The sequence below is a fragment of the Sceloporus occidentalis genome, unplaced genomic scaffold (genome assembly GCF_023333645.1).
Source record: "Sceloporus occidentalis isolate IW3139 unplaced genomic scaffold, rSceOcc1.0.p SCAF_6, whole genome shotgun sequence".
In the NCBI taxonomy this organism is placed as follows: domain Eukaryota; kingdom Metazoa; phylum Chordata; class Lepidosauria; order Squamata; family Phrynosomatidae; genus Sceloporus; species Sceloporus occidentalis.
In genome coordinates, this window is record NW_028316986.1 from 42,231,380 (window position 1) to 42,254,663 (window position 23,284).

At 43.0% G+C, this 23,284-nt stretch overlaps 1 protein-coding gene across 1 annotated transcript in view; it reads right to left on the reverse strand.

Annotated features, from left to right (window-relative positions):
* LBR (lamin B receptor) overlaps nt 1–1,914 on the reverse strand; it is a 33,190-nt gene extending 31,276 nt beyond the window's left edge. The window contains exon 1 of the mRNA XM_089529414.1: nt 1,767–1,914. The gene's annotated coding sequence lies outside the window, so the exon portion shown is untranslated. The remainder of the gene's footprint in view (nt 1–1,766) is intronic.
* Between the last annotated feature and the right edge of the window lie 21,370 nt (nt 1,915–23,284).

Here is a 23,284-nt window from a genome sequence, read left to right on the forward strand (position 1 = left end):
GAAACCACTGTGCAACACTGTCTCTAGCAGCTTCTTTCTTCCAGTTAGTCTCCAAGCTGCTGCCGGATCCATCCTATAGGTCTGTCCCTGAGGAAGTCGGCTCAAGTCTACGCAAACTCATGCTCCCAGCTTCTCTTTTCCAGTCTCTCCAATGTGGCACAGGGTCCTAAAGTGTGTTCATTTCCAAAAGGAGGCCTGACTCCCTTCCGAAGGCAGCCAGAGCAGCTTCCAAGGCCTTTCCAGACCTGTCCTGACTCTGCTCCTGTTCCTCATGCACCCTCTTCCTTCTTCCATCCCTTGCCTTCCTAGACCAGAGCCCCACTTCTCTTCAGGACCCCTCTCCACAGGGTCCCTGTGGCGCCCCCACGCGGCCAGGCTCCCAGGCGCCACTAGGAAGCGGTTCCTGCATCACCTCACAGGTAAACCTTCCAGTCTGACACCGCTTTAACTGCCCTGCTTTAAATGCTAGGGAATCCTGGGAAGTGCCGTTTTTGTGAGGCATTTAGCCTTCTCCATCCTCAGAGAGAGCTCCAGTGCCACAACAGACTACAGTTCCCAGGACTCCACCAGCAAGGAACCACGGCAGTTAAAGCGCTGTCAGACTGCATTAAACCAGCAGTGTGGGTGCAGCCTTTATGCTGCAGGATTAATGCAATCTGACTCTGCTTTAACTGCTGTGGAATCCTGGGAACTGTAGTTTTTGTGACACATTCAGGCTCCTCTGTCAGAGAGCTCAAACTACAAATCCCAGCATTTCCACAGAACAGACTCACAGCTACATCCTCACTGCAGAATCAATGCGATCTGACACCGCTTTAATGGTCATGGCTCAATGTGAGTTACAGTTTTGTGAGGCATTTAGCCTTCTCTGTCAAGAGGTCTGGAGCCAAAACAAGCTACAGTTCCCAGAATCCCACAGCAATGTAGATGCTGCCTGTGCACTGCAGCCTTAATGCAGTTTGACTCCGCTTTAAGCGCCGCGGATCAACGGTGTGGAACCCTGGGATTTGTAGTTTTTAAAAAAGTTATTGATTTAAAAGCCAACTGTTCAATCAATACTCAAACCATCAGCTATAAAGACGTAAAATACTACATGATGAACCCATTGCATACATAAGATACGCAAACCAAAACAAACTGACAACATGAACATAAAATACTTCCTGAGTACTTTGTTGCATAGTATAGTATACTGACTATACGATACTATTGTGAATAGTGTAGTAGTTTGTTGTATATTGTATATGTACTACTATACTGAATATACCATTGTATGTAATATATTGTGTTCTACTTTGCTGCACATAGCATTTCACATAGTAGTTTATTGTAGATAGTATTGTGTGTAGTATATTGCATAGTAGTATATTGTAATCTATTGTATATCTTGTACTAGCAGCATACTATACTATTGTTTGGCGGGGCACTTGTGAGCCTTCTCTGCCAGAGAGAGAGAGAGAGAGAGAGAGAGAGGGGGGGGGGGGAGCTGTGGTGCCACAACACACTCCAACTCCCAGAATGCCACAGCCCTGAGCCCTGAGCCAGGGAGGCAGTTATAGCGGTGCCAGACCGGGTTATATCCCCAGTGTGGCTGCGTCCTCAGAAGGAGCCCGCCAAGGCCGGAGAAAATGGAGGAGGGAGCGGAGGCGGCTCCTTCTCCCTCCCTCTCTCCCTCCCTCCCTCTCTCTGGGGAAAGGCGCCGGAGGGGTGTGTCCCGTCCCGCCGGCCATTCGCGCCTCCTTCCTCCTCCTCCTCCTCCTCCTCACCTGGCTTTGGTGGGCAGCGACGGTCCGGCGGCGGCGAAGGGGAGCAACGTCTCTCTCTCTCTCTCTCTCTCTCTCTCAGGGGCCAGGAGACCCAGCGCCTCAGGCGACGGCGACGACGGTTAGAGCGGCGGCCAAGACGGGCGCACTCCAAGCCACGCCCACCGCTCTCTCTCTCTCTCTCTCGCTCGCTCGTGCGCGCAGGGGGAAGGGGGCGGGGCGATGAACCAGGCGCCAAGAGGCCCCATTGGGCGAGTGGCCCCGTTTGAATCGCGCCCCGCGCGCGCTGATTGGCTGCCTGCGGATGGCGCGTTCCTCCCTCCCCTCCCCCCCCTCCCCCGAAGCCTTACCTCAGAGTCCAAAGCCCACTGTCTGAGACGCTTTAGCTGCCCTCAGGGCCACAGAATTCTGGGAGTTGTAGTTTATTGGGGCACTACAGAAGGCTAACTAGTTTTTGTGGGTTTTTCGGGCTATGTGGCCATGTTCTAGAAGAGTTACTTCCTGACGTATCTTGAGAGAATGCCGACCGTGAAAGCCTTCCACTTCACAGAAGGCTAACCCTCACAAAACTACATTTCCCAGAATTCCCTGGCTATGGTCCAAAACACCCTGCAGAAATAATCCAGTTTGAGGCCTCTTTAACTGCCCCCTCCTCCCTCTGCCAGGGAATCCTGGGAATTGTAGTTTGTCACAGCACTAGAGTTCTCTGACACAGAAGGCCTAAATGTCTTACAAAACTACCTTTCCCAGAATCCCGCTCCACTCTGGGCCCCAAAACAAACTCCAACTCCCAGAATCCTATAGCCTTGAGCAGATGCAGCCTTCAGTCTCCAGATCAAAGGAAGTAATAGTCTCACTCTGTTTTGATTTGATCAGACCTCATTAGCACTAATAGTTCTAGAAAAATAGTCCAAACCACATTACAGAAATAATCCAGTTTGAGACCACTTTAACTGCCCTGGTTCAGTGCTAGAGAATTCTGGGGACTGTAGTTTTGTGAGACATTTAACCTCTGTCTGAGACCTCTGGTACCACAATAAACTACAGTTCCCAGGATTCTCTAGCACTGAGCCATGGCAGTTAAAGTGGTCTCAAACTCAATTATTTCTGCAGTGGGTTTTGGACCAGAGTGTTCTCAAGGTTCATATTTATTCATACAAGATGAGTTCATACTAGATGCACACCTACCGATAACTTTTAAAAGTTAAATACACTTTATAAATATATCAAATCAGGAGAACATTGTTCCGTCTAATTCAGCATGGTTTATCCCATTGTGCCTAATTTGAGACATTATCAATGCAATCCTATTAGAAGTGTTGTTGATGAAAACAGTGGTAATGATCATGTCATCACAATATACTGTCACCTACATCACTGGAAGATACTCTCATATTTAGAAGATATTTTCATATTTAATTAACATATTTTAATTGTCATAGATATCTTCCTATCCACCCAGCTAATCGACAAGGCTTGGTTCTGCTTGCCTTCAACCGGATTGTAATCTAAATCATTTTATATGTTAAAAATTTAAACCAACTAGTAAAGCTATCCAAGACACTTTCTGACCAAGTAAGATAGTATTGTTTTACTTGGAATAAGAAAAGACAAGCAAATAGTTTTTTGTGGGTTTTTCGGGCTATGTGGCCATGTTCTAGCAGAGTGTCTTCCTGACGTTTCTCCAGCATCTGTGGCTGGCATCTTATGCCAATCTGAAGATGCCAGCCACAGATGCTGGCGAAACGTCAGGAAGAAACTCTTCTAGAACATGGCCACATAGCCCGAAAAACCCACAAAAACTATGGATGCCGGCCACGAAAGCCTTCGACTTCACAACAAGCAAACATTTGCTAAAGAACCAGGAAGAACCATGTATACTGATATATGATGAGAAAATAAATGGTATGCGTTTTTTAAATATACACTCATCGCTCCGCATTTGCAGCTTTGACTTTTGCGAATTTGATTATTCACAGATTTTATTAATATATTCTCTCTAGGAATGTCTAGGCCTCCCATGCAACTCTATGGTCAACTTTAACCAAAAGTCACCCTGAAAGACCTATGCATTTGTAGCTCCTCCAGTGTAATTCTGTGGTCAGTGTCTGGCAGATGTTGACCACAGAGTAGCACTGGAGGACCTAGAGATTTCCAGAGAGAGGTGTTCTCTCAGGTGAAAACATAGTGTTTTTATTATTTGTGGTTTTTCCACATTCATGGGAGTCATGTGCCTCTAATCCTAGCGAATGTAGAGGGATGTGTGTGTGTGTGTGTGTGTTGCTAGAATACAAATGCTAAATATACGGTTATTGCAATAAAGTTTAGAAGTATATACTAGCTATACTTAAATCCCAAACTGTTTGAGGGATGCATCAAACACAAGCGCCTGAGGCAAGGGTGTGTATACATGCACTTGCCTACTAGAAAACTTCCCCAGTAGTTATCTTTAGAAACAGCTTTTAAAAAAAAACAAACAACTTTTGTGGGCAAAACTATGAACAGCACTAAAGCACACATTTTAGGTTATGCCTTAGAACTGGTAACAAGAACGCAATATGATGAGGACAAATGTTAAATTCTTTTTTTGAAAAATATGAGGGCGGAACAATGATTCCAGTCATTGTAGAAACAACCAGCAAAGTTTTCATAACTGCATGCCTGTGGCAATTGTTTATATATTGAAGTGTGCAAGCCTGTTGCCGCATAAGGAAGCTGGTGCAACCCTACTATTCCTGTGCATTACGATAAGATTACTTGGTATAGTATCTTTTCTCAGACATATGTAGCACTGTTCTTACAGTTCATCGTTCAGTAGCAGAGCTTTTGAAAAAGTTACACATTTCAATATGCAGAGTGATGGGGAGCCCAATTACTGGGGTAGGATTTTTCCCCCCTTGAATTAAATATTGTTGAAGACCTTTACAGGTTTTTTCAAGGATCACAACATTTTCAAATTTCTGAGCCATCGTTTTTTTAAACATAACCATTGTAGTAAAAACTGTGATGTGGACAGATTGTGGTTGTTACGTTTGTTATCCTTTTTTTTAAAAAAAAAATTGTCTTGGGTTTTTTGTTTGTTTATTTTGTGTTTTGGAAAAAAAATATGCCAAAAGCAACTTTCCATGGCACAGTTACCTCTGATATTTGATTAGTATTCAGTACTTTGCAAAGCAAGCAACAGAATAAAAGGCAAAGAGCAAAAGAAACAAAAATTCACTCCTAGTAATTTCTGGGCATCTGAATATAAGCAGCTAAATTAGAGAATCTGAAACTGCGTGCAAAGAAGGATATGAAATAAGTGGGCAGGAGGAAGTAAGAAACAGCGTAAGATTTTGGTGGCAGAGAGAGACATCCTTGGCTGGCTTCATCATGGAGCTTGTTGCCTGGTTCTAGGATAGAAGGCTAGTGCAAAATGGCTCCACTTGTTTAAGGAAATGTAGAAAATAGAGGATTGATGCTTGAGACCTCAGACAAAATAACAGCTCCACTCTGGGCCCCACAACAAACTCCAACTCCCAGAATTCCATAGGCTTGAGCCAGAAAGAGTTAAAGTGGAGCCAAACCGGGTTATTTCTCCAGTGTGGATGCAGCCATAGCACTATATCCGTGTAAAGTGAAAAGGCCCCTCACCTTCCTACAAAACAGTGACAGGACGAAAGGGCTCCACCGAAGAATTCCCAGATAGGCTAATCACAGAATATAACCTGTAAAATAGTTTGGCCTCAAGTAGTTGCAAGCTGTTCGTACCTTTAAAGAGTTTTGTAACCTGGCCTCCTTTCCCCCTAAATATTCACAATACTGTGATTCCATTTTAACTTCATTAGCAAGATCATCTGGAATACTGAGCATGATAATTGAGAGGTGAGAATTGCACACAGCTACAATGCCTCACCAAACTACTAATGCTAGGATTTCAGTAGAATGCAACAGTTCATGGCAGTTAGAGAGGAATAATAGTGCTATAACTGTGTAGTGTGAAAGGGCCCCTGGAAACCAAGAACATGAGACAAGACCCTCAGTGCTAATGCCATACTTACTCAAGGGAAAAGCAATAATGAGCATCTTTTCTAGGTGCCTTTTTTGGCAATTGAAATTATTTTCATTTTCCCAAGCATTCTCTGATCACCTCTGATTTAAGAACTGGATTTTTAATTTTTTTATTGCAAGATACATCATTTTTATCTCTTATTTCAGACTAGGTAAATGCCTCTACAATTTTCTAAATGAACAACAATTTCTAAACCCTTTAAGAGAGTTACACAAGAGTATTTGGAAATGTAAAGTACAGGAAAACATTAGTAACTCAAAACCTGAGACACACAATGCAAAACAAAGGCACCCATTCCTGAGAAAAGTCTCCATCTCCTCTCCTCTCATTACAAGAAGACACCTCTTATTACAAATATCAAATGACTGGTTGGCAATGGGATTTCAAGGCGGGGGGACTGGACAGTCTTTTAATACTGTATTTCCATGTTTGTACATTTTCCCAGTGCATCTTTATTTAGAACTGGCACAGTATACAGATACTTGGATTTGAACCATCCTAAGTCCAATTATTTATTTTGCCTGTTAAATCCAATAAAGTATTCTTAGTTAATGTTTGATCCTGAAATATATGTTTACACATGTGTAATACCTGCTTCAAGAAGCTCAGGAAACTTTTGGGATAATGCATGTCTTTAAGAAGTTCAAATAAAAGGCACTGTGACTTACCAGTGTTTTTCTTACACAGCCTTAAGTCATGACCTCAAAAACTCATGCAATGCTTATCTTCCAAGAGCTGGACTAAAGCCATTTACTCCTGTATGCATTGCAAGCAACTGTGCTGTCATTTGGCAATCCCCTTCTCACTTGGCCTACATTCTCACTGATAGCATAGAAAGGGAAGGTTCCTTACCGGGCTTCTAATCTCAACACCATCTGGTCCTCCTGTCTCATTATTATGCAGTACTAGTGCAGAAGAGACAGCCATACCCAAGCCACAAACAAGAAATGGGCCTATTAAAATAAAGCAACTGTCAAAGTGATTGTCAGCAATCTGCTATGTATAGAAACCCTCTTTTCAAAATACTACCTGAATCATTGACCTGGCAATCTTCCCCCCTGTTCTGCTGGAGTACATACAAAAAGCAATTGTTTGGATATTCTCCAGGTGATCAAGAGAAACATGGGTAACAGAGGAATGGGTAATAGATGTTTCATATAAACCAGGATGAGGAACCTGTTTATGTCTAGGGCCCCATTCCCACTGGGCAATAAAGCAACGAATCTTACTGCGAGTCAGGCTCAGAGCGAGTTCCCGAGTCGTATTCGAATCACGTCCATCGTTCCCATTACAAAAAGGAGCAAATGGACTCGGTTTTTCTTGACCCATGTTCTCATTCCCATTGATATGTCTCCGTTGTATTTTGATGCAGACTTTTCTGTTCCCCGTTCCCATTGCCTGTCTGGAACCGTTTTTTCCTTTTTTAAGCTGTCAACCAAGCGCTTAGGTGATTAGAAGTCACAGTGACATCAGTTGCTTCGATGCATTTTGATGCAGGCTATTTTTGTTCTCGGTTCCCATTTGTGTCTTTCAAACCTGTTTTTCTGTTTGTTTTTCTTTTTTTGGTGGTCAATGGATCTCTGAAGCACCTGAGCGCTTGGGTGGCTAGGCGTCATTGTGATTGCTGCCCACACGCTGGGGTGCTGAGGCGCTCAGCAAAAACAGAAAAAGGAAAAAGAAGAAATAATTGTTATAAAAAGGGTGTGCAGTGGGTCTCCTCACACATCGACCTATGTGGAGCGGGGGAGGCATTGGCAGGGGGGGCGTCATGCGCTTACCACATTTGGAGGCCATTGGAGCAATTTGCAATGATCGGACACCCGACAGTGCCTGGGCGATTGAAAGCTTAATTTAAAAAAAAAAGTTGTCTACACATGCGATTGCCGTGCTCTGCTTCCTGCTCCACCGGGGGAAAGACTATGCAAACGGGGGGAAATGGTACCAGGAATGCAAGAAAGAGAACAAAGCTGGTGACACCCCCGGGACAGCCCCTTGAACATTAATAATAATAATAATAATAATAATAATAAAACTTTTATTTGTATGCCGCCTTTCCTCCAGATCAAAGCGGTTCACATATCATAGGTATAACATATTACAATACAATGCAGTACAATACATCAAAAATTTCATACAGATTAAAAACCTTAAAAACAATATATCAAACAGTCATGCTATCAGTTTTGGTCTTATTGAGGTGTTATATCTCTATATAGTGTTGGAAGGATATGCTAACTGAAAAAGATGGGTTTTCCGTGCCTTTTAAAAGGCTTCTGATGTTGGACTGAGTCTGATCTCTTCCGGGAGTGCATTCCAATGGGATGGAGCTATTGCCATGTAGGCTCTCTGGTGAGTTGATGTCAGTCTCACTCTGGGGTGTTCGAGTAAATATAATAATAATAATAAATAATAAATTTTATTTCTACCCCGCCCTTCCATACATATGATCAGGGCGGCTTACAAATTTTTAAAACATTTCAATACAGGATAAAAATTCAATATAACAGTTAAAAACATTACTACAAAAAACAAAAAACAGGAACAGGAAAACAATAAAATACACATGTCAAGGGCAAGGAAAAGGAGAAAATTTGTTTACATCGGTCCGGGGTCGAAGGGGTAAAAAGAGGGCAGGAAAATAAACAGACAATCTAAGGTGGGAAAGCCAGCTGGAATAGATACGTTTTCAGTTGTTTCTTGAAGACAGCTAATGAGGCGGCGGAGCGAAGCTCTGCAGGGAGCTTATTCCAGAGTGAAGGGGCAGCAATAGCAAAAGCCCTCTGTGAGGTCCGTACAAAGTTAGACCTAGGGACCTCCAACAATTTAGTCCCGGAAGTTCTGAGTGTGCGAGGCGGATTATATGGGGAGAGGCGGTCCTCCAAGTACCCTGGGCCCAAGCCATTTAGGGCTTTATAGGTCAAAACCAACACCTTGTATTGAGCTCGGAAGCGAATAGGCAGCCAGTGAAGGTCTTTTAAAATAGGTGTTATATGGTCCGACCTGGAACTACCAGCGACCAATCTAGCTGCCTTGTTCTGCACCAATTGCAGCTTCCGGGTTTGGTACAAGGGTTGCCCCATGTAGAGCGCATTGCAGAAATCCAATCGAGAGGTTACCAAAGCATGTACAACAGATTCCCCGTTGTTCTGAGAGTGCGGGGCGGATTATGTAGGGAGAGGCGTTCCTTCAAGTAACTCGGGCCCAAGCCATATAGGGCTTTATAGGTGATGACCAACACTTTGTATTGTGCCCGGAAGCTAATTGGCAGCCGGTGGAGAGATCTTAGTACAGGTGTTATATGGTCGGATCTTGAAGTTCCCGCGACCAATCTGGCTGCAGCATTTTGAACCAATTGAAGCTTCCGAACTTGGTACAAAGGTAGCCCCATGTAGAGCGCATTACAGAAATCCAAGCGAGAGGTTACCAGTGCGTGTACTACTGTTTCAAGGTCCTTTCAGTCCAGACAGGGACGCAGTTGGCGTATCAGCCGAAGCTGGTAGCAAGCACTCCTGGCCATCACATCTACTTGAGATAATAACTGCAGAGATGAGTCCAGGAGTACTTCCAAACTACAGACTTTATCCTTTAGGGGGAGCATGACCCCGTCAAGGACAGGATGACAAATTTCCCTGTCTGGACTTGGGGTACCTATCACGAGTACCTCTGTTTTCTCTGGATTCAGCTTGAGTTTGTTTTCCCTCATCCAGCCCATTACTGACCTCAGGCAGGCATCCAGAAGGGAGGTGCCATCCTTAGTCACTATCAGTCGGAGCCACGGAGAGATAGATCTGGGTGTCATCAGCGTACTGAACACTGTGCTCCATGGTTCCAGATGATCTCTCCCAGCGGCTTCATGTAAATGTTAAACAGCATGGGAGACAGAATGGCGCCTTGAGGGACGCCAGATGTAAAGCTCTCTTTTCTGAGAGTAGCTGTCCCCCAGCCTCACCATCTGGAACCTTCCCGAGAGGTAGGATCAGAACCACTGGAGCGCAGTGCCCCCAATACCTAACTCTCTCAGGCGTTCCAGAAGGATACCATGGTCGATGGTATCGAAAGCCGCAGAGATGTCCAAGAGCACCAACAGGGTTACACTTCCCCTGTCTATGCCCAGACGGAGATCATCAACTAAGGCGACCATGGCAGTCTCGACTCCGTGTCCCGCTCTGAAGCCAGTTTGAAATCATAGAATCATAGAATCATAGAATCGTAGAGTTGGAAGAGACCACTAGGGCCATCCAGTCCAACCCCCTGCCATGCAGGAAATCCAGATCAAAGCATCCCTGACAGATGGCCATCCAGCCTCTGTTTAAAGACCTCCAAGGAAGGAGACTCTATCTAAATGGGTCCAGATAATCAGCTTCATCCAAGACTGCTTGGAGTTGAAAGACGATTGCCCTCTCAATCACCTTGCCCAAGAATGGTAATAAAGAGACCGGTCTATAATTGCACATCAACAGGATCAAGGGAGGGTTTCTTTAAAAGTGGTTTAACTATTGCCTGTTTTAAGGCTGATGGAAATTTACCCTCCTGAAGAGATGTGTTTACTATAAGATGTAATGCTATTTTTATAACATCTCCTCCCTGAACGGTGATCCAAGAAGGACAAGGGTCGAGAAGACAGGTCATCCTTTTCACCCAACCAAGAAGCTTGTCCACGTCCTCGGTATTGACAAACTCAAAAGGATCCAGAATAACCTTGTTTCCAGAGTCACTGTATGCCTCTACTATAGGTTCTGTCGAAAAGCCGGCGTCAAGATCAGCCCTTATCTGAGAGATTTTTATCGGCAAAAAAGTCATTAAAAGCATCATAACAGGCTGTAGTTGGCTCTAATAAAGGGTTCAGGGTGGCTGGGGGTTGAGTTAATTCCCTAACCACCCTGAACAGCTCTGCTGGACGAGACTCTGCCGATGCAATCCGTGCAGCACAGAATGAGTTCTTTCCTGCATCGATTGCCACTCCGTAGGAATGTAACATCTTCTCATGGAGTGTCTTGTCAGATAAGTTCTGATGTTTCCACCAGTGGCGCTCTAGTCATTGCGCAGCCCGCTTCATCTGGCGAAGATCTTTAGTGTACCAGGGTCTTTTATTTGGAGCGGGCTGGTAAGGACGCTCGGGAGCGATACTGTCTATTGCCCCGGTAAGGTTCGTATTCCAATTCTCAAACAGGGTTTCGGCAGAATCGTCATCGTTCCCAAACATAGCACCCTCTAGGGCTTCTTGGAACCTTTTGGGTTCCATCAGCTTTCGAGGGCGGACCATTTTAATGGGTCTTCCACCCCCGAGGGGTTTTTGGGTTGTGGCTTTCAGTCCTACCTTGACCAGAGAATGATCCGTCCATGACAGGGGGAAAATATCATTTATTTCCACCCACAGATGTTCACAGTCCTTGTTGAAGACTACATCGAGTGTATTACCAGTACAATGTGTAGGACCCAAGACCAATTGGGACAGGCCCATGGCTGTCATGGAATCTATGAACAGCCGAACCGCACCTGTTAGATCTAATGCGCCGGCCTCGGAGGGGATGTTGAGGTCCCCCAGAACAAGGAGCCTAGGGGACTCCAACACCAGCTCCGAGACCAGCTGTGTCAGCTCGGCCAGGGAGTCTGTTAGGCTACGGGGTGGACAGTAGACCAACAGAATCCCCAGACTGTCCTTGGCCTTCAGAGTCAGGTAAATGCACTCAATGTGTCTCAGTTTCAGAACCGGATTCCTGGTCAAGGTGATGTGGCTTTTATGGGCCACAGCCAGGCCTCCCCCTCGCCCACTTTCCCTAACCTGCTCCTCCACCGTATACCCAGCTGGAAGGGCTTTTGCCCAGGTCACACAGCTATCCTCCCCCAGCCAGGTTTCCGTGATGCAAGCCAGGTCGGCATCCTGTTCTTCCAGTAGATCGTATATAATATGGGATTTATTTTTCACTGACCTGGCATTGCATAGGAGCAAGGTAAGGGTCAGTGGTATGTTTGGGACGATCCTCAGTTCTTTCAGGTTAACAGGGTGACTGGAAGATGGGATAGATATTAAGCATCTTTCTCGTCTTCCTTTAACTTTGCTATTCAGCCTGTTAACGCCATATCTCCCCATGCCCTGCACCACTCTTATCGGAGCTCCCTGATCGATTTCGGTCTTTATATTGGTGCAATTAGCCTCCCTTCTCATAGCATCAGTCTCCTCTACAACTTGTTCCAAATATTGTTGTTGTGGTTCTATTGGAACCATCGTTATAGTATATCCAAACATAAAGCAGTGGAGGAAGAAAATTCCTAATGTTATAACTTCAACTGATGTCATAAGATAACTACTTTGCACAGCTGTAATTGTGCTGGCTTCCAAGGTTAGCAATCAGTTAACAAGATCGTCAATCCACTTATGTCTCTAACAAATTAAAATATTGTTGTAACTTCCCCTTTACTTCAATTCCCTGCTTATATCCCAAATGAGCCAATGCTAAACTGAAAGATTTTCCTGGCTCCCTATGAGCATAAAAGGTTGGCTTTTGGGGGTTGCCGCTCCCACCGGCTCCTCCCCCCTTCAAAACTCCGTGCGGGCGCGATAAGGTCCCAGTCCTCGCGCAGGTGTGCTCCTTCCTCCTGTGTCGGCGCTGGCGTCTTTCTGGGGGCCGGCGGGCCGGCTTTTGGAGGTTGCCACTCCCACCAGCTCCTCCCCCCTTCAAAACACCGTGCGGGCGCAGTAAAGTCCCAGTTACCGCGCAGGCACGCTCCTTCCTCCTGTGTCGGCGCTGGCATTCTTCTGGGGGCTGGCTGGCCGGCTTTTGGAGGTCACTGCTCCCACTGGCTCCTCCCCCTTCAAAACACTGCGCGGGCACGGTAAGGTCCCAGCTCCTCCCCTCCTAAAATACCGATTTGGACACCCATTGTTCCCATTAGTTTGTCCTATATCGAACATGGCAGCTGCACAAAAAACAGCTGGAAAAGTGCAGTCAGGATAACCCGGGTTATCAACCACTGATTCGGGTTTTCGCTAGAGAAATCGATCAAAGTAGGATCAAACGCGAATTCAAATGGGAATGATTTTCCTCAAACAAGGATCGAACAGAAGTTCAAATAGGAATGATGTCCCTATAATCCAATTCTTTTGGAATATATATATATATATATATATATATATATATATATATATAATTTTCAAGCAGTGGATGGTTGAATCCATGGGTAACAAATCAATGGATACAAAGGGCCAACTGTACAACGTTCTACAAAGTTGATTCTATGGTTTATAACTTTGGATGCTTAGTGGATTGGAGAGTGAAGGAACATTATTAAGTACCACTGGGAAAGTATGTGTGTGGTAAAAAATTAAGCCCGTTATTACACAATAACTCCTACTGAGATACCTAAAGGCTAATAGCTTATATTAATTCATGGACCTGTTAAAGAGCAAGGTAGCAATAGTGAATTTACCAAATATGTGCTTAAGAAAGGACTTACTGAGAAAGAGAAGGTGCTTTTTTTAAAAGCCTTGGTCATCAATGCAGCAAAAAGGAAATCTTTAAAAAATGTCAACATAAAAATGAACCCTGCTCAGTTAAAAGATTAGCGTGCAAGCAATCATTTTTTAAAGACTGAAATTCCTCTGGTAACTTCATGTTTGCTCTGTTCCACAATGGCTTCTAATCAAACAGGTAGTGCAGGTATTTGAACCGCTAAGACACCATGCAAAACACATTTTTTCAGCGTCCATAGCAAATGTGTCAGAGGAGCTATTTATCCTATGGGGAAATATAGCTCTGTCCTAACCATTTTATAGCCTTTGTAAAACTAACATCTGTATAAACCTCAGTCTGAGCAACCTCTGAAACAGGCACAGCAGGCAAAGTATAATTCAGCTATTTCTTCATACATATGCACCCTGCAGTAATTTGTACTACTCAAATATTTTTTATTTCATTCCCCCTATGTTCCTCTATGTTCCACTGCCACCTAAAAAGGGGGGCTGGTATAATTTTTGAATAAAGTGTAATACTTTATTTTAGTAGCAGTGTGGGAATCATGCAGCCCTTTAGACGTTGCAGATGTTGCAAGATTGCAAATGCTAGGGGTGCAACTGGAGGGGTATTTGGTTCCCGCACATTTTGCTGTATTTGGTTATATTTATTTTTTAAATCATATTCATCAGTTGTACAATTTACATCCAATCACTACCCAACACAACTTTGTAGGAATAAGCAACATAAATAATAATAAATAATAATAAAAGCTTTATTTTTATCCCGCCTTTCCAAAGATCAAGGCGGCGTACAACAGTGGGGTTGCATCCCCAGAACAGACAAATAGCAATAAAAACACTACAATATCGATATCAATAAAAACAACAACATCAATATACAATAACATTTCCAAGACAGCAGTATTAACAATTGTAGCAGCAAAGGGGGGAGGGAATCACAATAAGGGCTATTGGGGGTAAGCCTGTTTAAACAAATATGTTTTCAGCCCTTTTTTAAACTGGACTAGGGAGGGGGTTGAGCGGAGTTCATCGGGGATCGAGTTCCAGAGCTTAGGGGCCGCAATTGAGAAGGCCCTTTGCGTGGTGACAACTCGTCTAGCCCCTGGAACCCTTAAAAGATGTTTGTCTCCCGATCTGAGAGTGCGGGGCGGATTATATGGAGAGAGGCGGTCCTCTAAGTACCCTGGGCCCAAGCCATTTAGGGCTTTATAGGTAACAACCAACACCTTGTATTGCGCCCGGAAGCAAATGGGCAGCCAATGAAGATCTTCAAGTACTGGTGTTATATGGCTGGCCCTGGACGATCCAGTGACCAACCTGGCCGCCATGTTCTGAACCAACTGAACATGTCCCTTCATCCCCCATCATCCTTTGCCATTGGCCATGTTGTTAAGGTTAATGAGAATTGCAGTACCACAACTTCTTGTGGAGCACAAATTGCCACCTCAAATTGAGAGAATTATTAATTAATATTTTTCTATTATGGCAAACATTAATTTGGGTGAGTGATATAAGAGGGAAAATGGAGCAAAGGAAAGTTTTAAATCATCTCACTGATATAGTCCACATTTCACTTACCACTCCATGGCTGTTTTTCATAAGAGAATTAACATGGCCAGTCCCTGTGGCATAGTAAGAAGCAATTTGTAGAAATTAACACACATCCCTCCAATGCCTGCACCCTACTTCTGCCACTGCAGGATCCAATCTTCTTAAAAGAGCAGCTATTATTGGCTGCTCTCTAACACTGGTGACCCGCAAATACACACACACACACCCCTTCTTTGCAATGGAAGGAAGAGAAGAGGAAGATGGTGATGGCAGCCACAGATCTGGTGGCTCCAGTCATATGATGTCAAGAAAGAAGGAAATAGGGGCCCTATTTGACTGGTAGATAAGAAGCTTGACCCTCCCCAGTCAAGCCTATCTGTTGTTGTTGTGTACCTTCAAGTCATTTCCAGCGTATGAAAACCTATCATGCGGTTTTCTTGGCAAGATTTGTTCAGAGGTTTGCTGTTGCTTTCTTCTGAGGGTGAGAGGGTGTGACTTGCCCAAGATCACCCAGTGGGTTTCCATGGCCAAATGGGGATTTGAACTCTGGTCTCCAGAGTCCCAGTCCAACTCTCAAACCACTGCACCTTGCCTTCAATCCCAACCTATCTACTTTCCTGAAATTCCCCTGCAAACAGAATTGAGTATCATAATTATGCTCTGGACCTTTCCCTATAGTACTCATTCAGATTCTTTTTCTTAATTGACCAAAGACTAGGTGTTAATTAAAATATATGGCAACACATTTTAAAAATCTTTTCTAGTGTTATTGGATATTTTGAATTGCTTTTCAAGCATTCTTTGTATATTTTATCTATATTTTATTTGCTTCAATTTTCTAAACTGCTTCAAGTCCCACTTCTGGTGCAAAAGGCAAGATATTAAATAAATTAATAAATGGATGGTTGGCTGTGAAGGTCAAAGAATCTTTGTGACTAATTTGATCATCATTGTTATTTCCCATAGAACACCCAGGAACAATGCAGGCCAGTGGGTCTTCTTCTCTCCTACTATTGTATACACAGCAGTAAAGGCTATGGAATAGCTGAGGTTATCTTTGCTTTTTTTGTTTTTTACAAAAGGGTTAACTTGAACTTACAGAGGCATCACAGCTAAGCAGCCTTGCATGAAAACAAAGATGTTTCCTGCTTATGGTTGAACGATTATCCCAATATGCCCAATGCTGGTTAAAAGCAAGTGTCATTTTGAAAGACACCAGCAATATTGCACTGAAGACATAAATATGGTTGAAGATTTTTTAAAAAAATGAAAACTGTATTCTGCTGGCATTGCAAACTACTGTTGCCACTCAAAGAAATCAGGTAATCTGTAAAAAACAACAACACCCTTTCCAATAGTTAGTAATGCAAGAAACAGAACACTTGGGTATCTTAAATATATCATTTGTAACTGGTCACATTTATTGCAGCAGCAAATGGTGTCTCATATCAGTGGGTCAGTGAATCCATTGCAAGCCTCAAAGGAACTCTCGAAGATACTAAATCATATACCTCAAATAAGTTCAAGTCCTTGAACAGTTCTTTTAAAGCTATTCAAAACCTAGAATGGATTCGCAGCCCCACTGACATGGGATCCACTAGCTGCCACTGATATATTATGTTGCTAATTGCCCTCGAGTTGACCTCGACTCATGGCAACCCTGTGAATGAGAGATCTCCAAGACCCCCTGTTCTCTGCTGATCTGCTCAGATCCTGCAAGCCTAAGCATGTGGCCTCTGATTGAGTCTAACATTCTGAAATGTGGTCTTTCTCTCTTTCTACTGTCCTCTACCTTTCCTAGCATCATTGTTTTGTCCAGTCATTCAGGTCTTCTCATGTTGTGTCTAAAGTACAACAGCCTCAATTTAGAAGATTTTCATACCAGCGCTCAAGTTCTAATCCAAATGTAATTGTTCCTGCCTCTGATACGAATTTCGACTGGGACAGTATCATAACTACACTTCTTGTAGGCCTTGGTATTAAAAAATAAATGCAACAGGCCACAAGGCCAGTCAGCTGTGGAGTTTTCATAGTAGGACCTTTGGAATACAGCCGATGGCTGAAGGTTACCTGGTGATAGCTCTGGAATGACTGCTAAAATATTGCAGCCTTCCTCACAGCCTATCAGGGACTCAGTGGTTTCAAATACTTTCATTTGAAAATGGGTGTGGCTTTGAAGCTGAATGTTTCTTGTTTGCCTTCCTGTGCGCAGCTGCCAGCAAGCTTTTGAATGTTCTCAAGCTCCAAATGCCTTTGTTTCAACATCTGCATTTCCTCTTTTAAAAAATCTTTCACCCTGGTTGCCCCAATCATTCTCCACACACTTCAGGGTGTGTTCTCTGTGCTTTCCTATTTGATACCTACTACGCCCCTTGTGTGCCTTGGAATAATGTTAGCGTTTGTACATTTCTTAACCCAGAAGTCTGAATAAACAGCTAGTTCACTCTGAAATCTTGCACTGGGTTTTCAGGGTGTGTTCCTATTGCCCTTGCATATCCCCAGGACCAAAAGATAATGTGGTCTTCTCCGCTTATGTACAGAGAGGAGATTCCACTGCAAAGATTTTCTCTTAACACAGTTTCAACTCTATGTCCCATTGGTGGTGTGCTATGACTAATAAGGGCAAAAGGGGGTGCACTGGGGCAGAATGGAGGTGGGTTTTCATATTGCAGACCCAAAGCTCCCTAATACCCCAGGCATGCCCAAGGGGAAAGCATCCTTCAATTGACTTATTTTTTAAAACCATTTTTAAAACCATTGAGAATACAGCAGAGTTTAAGTTCCAGACCTCAACAGGAAAACCTAAGTTCAACTTGTTGCTTGGCCATGGCATTTACTATGTCACCTGGGCCACCACTACCTTTCCAGCAAAACTTCCATGCAGTACATGTAACATGCAATACCTGTAACAGCCACAATATTTTGTCATGCATAGTCTCTCCCAGCAGCATTCTCATCAGATCGTTGTACATCTTTTGCTATCAGTTTTTTTTCCTGAAGGTAAAAAGCTACAAATCCATGAAAATGTTCAAGGAAGCCTTTGAGAGTTACTTGCATCTGATTCACAGGGTAAAATGCAGAGGAAAGTAAATAGACATCAGTAATTGCAGGAGGGCTATGTGGCTATGTTCTAGAAGAGTTTCTTCCTGACGTTTCGCCTGCATCTGTGGCTGGCATTCCTCAGGACTGGTAGCCAAATTTTGTTCACTTTAAGGGTTTCTTCTTTCCGGTTGAAATTATCCAGGTGTTTGTGGATTTCAATGGCTTCCCCGTGCATCCTGACATGATAGTGGTTGGCATGGTCCAGAATTTCAGTGTTTTCAAACAGCATTTTATGCCCAGGATGGTTTGTAACATGTTCTGCTACTGCTGATTTTTCTGGCTGGCTCAGTCTGCAGTGTCTCTAGTGTTCCTTGATTCTTGTTTGCACACTGCATTTGGTGGTCCCTATGTAGACTTGTCCGCAGCTGCATGGTATGCGGTAAACTCCTGCGGCTGTGAGAGGGTCTCTCTGGTCCTTGGCTGAGCGAAGCATTTGCTGGATTTTCTTCATCGGTTTGTAAACCATTTGCAGGTTGTGCTTCTTCACCACTTTGCCTATTCTGTCTGTGACTCCTTTGATGTATGGTAAAAATACCTTCCCTTTGGGTGGCTGTTTGTCTTCCCTCCTCTGGGTTTTCCTGGGCCTGGTAGCCCTTCTGATGTCTGAGCTGGAATAACCATTGGCCTGTACAGCCTGGTCCAAGTGCTTCAGTTCATCTTCCAAGAAGTGGGGTTCACAGATGCATTTTGCTCGGTCGGCCAGTGTTTTGATTGTGCTTCTTTTTTGTCCTGGGTGATGGTTGGAGTTCTTGTGCAGGTATCGTTCTGACTGTGTGGGCTTTCGGTATACTGTGTGACCCAAACATTGGTTCGGTTTGTGGATGACTAGGACATCCAAGAATGGCAGTGTTCCTTCCTTTTCTTTTTCCATAGTGAATTGGATGTTGGGGTGGATGCTGTTCAGATGGTTCAGGAATATATCCAGGTCTTCTTCTCCATGGCTCCAGATGGTGAAAGTGTCATCCACATATCAGAACCAAGTTGTGGGCTTTTTCGGTGCTGTTTCCAGGGCTTGTTTTTCAAAGTGTTCTATGTAGAAATTTTGCTATCATAGGGCTTAGAGGGCTTCCCATTGCTACCCCATCTCTCTGTTCGTAGAATCCATTGTCCCACTGGAAATAACTTGTGGTGAGGCAATGTTTGAACAGGGCTGTGATGTCTTCTGGAAAAATCTGTCCGATGAATATCATGGTGTCCATTATGGGGACTTTGGTGAACAGGGAGACCACATCAACGCTGATTAATATGTCTCCAGGTTTTAGTTTCAGGTTATTGATTTTTCCTATGAAGTGAGCTGAGTCCTTGATGTAGTGGAGGGGTCTGCCCTATATGGGTTTGTAATTGTGTAGCCAGAAACTTGGCCAAGTCCTATGTGGGGGATCCAATAGCACTATGGGTCAGAGTGGAATGGAATCCTTATGGATGTTGGGAAGTCCAGAGAGCCACAGATGCTGGCGAAACGTCAGGAAGAAAATGTTCTAGAACATGGCCACATAGCCCGAAAAACCCACAAAAAACTATGGATGCCAGCCATGAAAGCCTTCGACTTCACATACAGATTAGATATTTTATTATAACTAAAAAATACTTCAGCTATTTGAAGTATTTATTCACATCTTGTTGTATGTCTTCAAGTTGTTTTTGATGTATGGCTATGCTAAGGCAAATCTATTGTAGGGTTTTCTTGGTGAGATTTGTTCATGAAGAAAGGGGATCAAGGGAGATAAAACAAGGCTCTGAGAGGTGATAAAAAGGGCATAAAATGGAGGATGAAATGAGGTATGGTGGAGAGAAAGTAACAACAATGGGGAGGGGTAACTTTTTTCACACACATCAGACAGTGGGAGAGTGCTAGCTCTCCCTCATAAAGTGGATTTTAATTTTTTTTTGTCCTGCAAAAAAGTGCATGATATATTGCTATGTGAGGTCATGCAAAAGCAACTCAGCAAACAGAACAAACTCTATGGCACCTTAAACACTACTAATTTTACTGTGCTTTCCCCCACCCCATTCATTCCAATACATCCATTACTTTCTGTGCAATCTTGGCAAGGAGGCTTCCAAAACAGAGCTCAGCTAGACTTTCTCACAAAATCAGAATTTCCTACTAAATTGTGACATTGGCCCAAAGAACTGGGAACTAGAATTGAGAGGGGATGTTTTGTTTACAGTTACAAATCTAAGAAAATATCAATTGCATGTGTGAGACTTTATTCAGTAGTTAATCACGTGGAAAGGCAATGGCTTCTACGGTTTTTGTAAACAATTGGACACAGTTGTGATTTCATGCTGTTGTTGTTAGCTGCCCTTGAGTTGCATCTTCAAAAATCCCTATTCTCCACTGCCTTGATCCTGCAAGCCCTTGTCCATAACCCCCCTGATTGAATCTATCCATCTGATCTGTGGTCTTCCTCTCTTTCTTCTACCCTCTACTTTTCCTAGCATTATTGTTTTTCTAGTGATCCGTGCCTTCTCATTATGTGGCCAAAGTACAATAGTCTCAATTTGATCATCTTTACATTAGCTATTGCAGCTTTTATATAATTTTTAAAAATTATTATTAAGACTTTAAATTATAGAACTGGAAACAGCCTATACTAAGTTTACATACTTATCAAATGGTTGGTATAGCGTCCTGTTTTTCAGAGTAACTCTTATTTCTGAGTGATGCAGTTGTTTTTTTAAGGAATTAGTGTTAATTTTTTTTTAATGGAGAGGCAGTGAAAGAGTGAGCACATTGAATTGAACAACACTTCTGCCAGAATCTACACAGCCACACCCTCCACTGATTGATGCTGATGTTTTTAAAAAATCATCTTGGCACCAAGCCACTGTCTGATGCACAAAATGTAAATGCCTCATGTAGTTTAAACACACTATTTTCCAGATGAGAACAAGCAAGGAATATTGTGACTTGGCCATGAAATATTATCACATTGCAAAATGACATATATTTTGTTACGAGGTGTTTCAAAGGCTGCCCATGCATAGCAGGTTCTACTTCACACCATAATCTCTTTCCTCCTCTCAGCCAAAATATAGCAGGCAAAAGGACAAGTAGATCCTGAATTTGGACAGAGGCTCTGTCCGCAGAACCAGGACTCATGCAGCAAACTGGAGAGTGGAAAGAAATCAAGGTCACGGGATGTGTCTTCCTCTGCTTGTATCACATTTCGCTCTTCAAATGTCCCTGATCAGTTTACTTCTCATCATAGGGCCCATATCACATTCTAGAATTCCTAAAATATATAGCCAGAGTGAGCAAGGGCCTGGACCAAGAAAGCTGTTAAGGTCATAATTAAAGCTATATTGGAGGGAATATAGTGGCGGCAACCAAAGTTAACAAGCAGAACAAATATACTCAGCTTCCCCTTTACATCTCTGTTTTTCTCTTCACTCACATGCTGTTAAGTATAATTTTGTCTTTTCAACAGGCTAGTAAAATAACTAACTAAATGAGAAATAGAATAGAAATAAGTAGAGTAGATATTGCTGCCTTATGTCTTCCTTTGAACTGTATGTTAAGTGTTTTCTAGACCAGCAACATACTTTTCAAGTGTGTATATAGAGTTGTTCTCCTAGGTCATAACACACAGCAGTGTTTCTTTCTCCGCTGAAAAGAGCTTTATTGTTGGTTCTCATACTGAATAAGGGGTGTCATCTGAGGAGGTCATTGCAGAGTAATGATTGACTAGGTGTCCATGCAGAATAACAAATATTCTACCATTCAGGTTAAACTATTAAAACAGATTATAAAGGAAGTTGTTGTCCATCCCTCAGGCTGCTGATGCTAGGTCCCTACATGTACTGCGAGTGCTTCTGAAAACATACAAAATAGGATTTATTTGTGGCCAAATTAAGGTCTTTCCTGATTCATCTCCCATATTCTTTGGTACTAGGGGTTAGCAACATGCAGCCTTTCTCCATCTGTTGCTTTGGCATGGTCAGTGAATGGCAAGGGTTGGTGGAAAGTGCTGTTCAACAATGTCTGGAGGATCGCATGTTGCCCTTTCCCTACTTTAGACAAGCCCCAGTTTAGATGACCAGTAAATACATACATGGGAAGGAGCAAATCTTGAGATCATGCCCACAGTTCCCATGCCTGCATGTTCAGGTGGACTTCTGTGAACAACTTGTGTAGATAATGCAAGGAGCAACCAATATAAGTGAAGAGGATAGGTTATAGGATTGCAGGTGTGCTCTCAATCTCCCTCTCCTCCACACATTTGCTAGTTAGCTGGAAAATGTTTTATGCTGAGCAGCAGTAGGAGCATTACTGGTACAGAGTGCATCTGCTTTAGGTGTGAATAATCAGTTAAGTGCTGAACAAAGCTACTTTAAAAAAGAAATGTCCAACAAGTAGGTAAGTTTATTTATTTATACAATATATAAATCAGTTTTAAAGAAAGCAGAACTTTTTGGGGATTTCAGTTGTTTGTGCACTAGAGCTCCCTGGCTGAGGATTCTAAATACCCCTATGTAAACTGCAGATCCCAGGATTCCATGGGCTGTTGCCATGGCAGTTAAAGTAGAATATAGCACTATAAGTACGTAGTGTTTATGAGCTCCAAGCCAGACCATCAGACAACTGTGTAACCGTTGAACTCAGAACATTTTACTCTGGCTGGCAGCGTCACTTCAAACAAAAGTCCTTTGTAGCCCTGTTATCTAAAATAAATGAAGACCATTCAGGGACTGAGCCTGGAAATGTCTACATGCAAAGCATCTACTCTTTGAGTTACAGGCACTTGTTCCTCAAGTAAAAATTAACATCTTTATCTTTCTCCATGACAGGAGATCACTGTTATTCATCATTAGTTTTATCAATTCCAGTTACATTAGTTTGTTTAATTAATTTCAATAGCTCAAGAATTGAAGGTTCATTGAAACAAACGACAGTATTCTTACAAGAAAACTTGTTTAGGAACTTGACTGAACCTTATGAAAAGTTAGTGGTATAAAAATGCAAAATGATGCAGGAAGGAAGGTAGAACAATAGGCCAGTGGGGATGCTGGATCACTGTTCAAGGTTCTTACATATGAGCTGCTACTATAGTGAATGGAAGAAACAGATTACTCTAAGGGTCAACCATCATATAACTTGGGGAAAGTGTGTTGCCAAATTAATGTGCATACAGAAGGGCAAGTCATTTGTAAGGAAGGACTACGAAATTAGAATGTGCTTTGCCCTTATGTACAACAGTTATTTGCAAATACATGCCTTCACCTCCACAGTTTCATATTATCTTTTTTTTAAAAAAAAAAATTAAGCAAGTATCTCAGGTGTCCCTAATATAATGTGCTGCAGGTATATTCTTTCTTCTCAGGAACACACACGTTAGG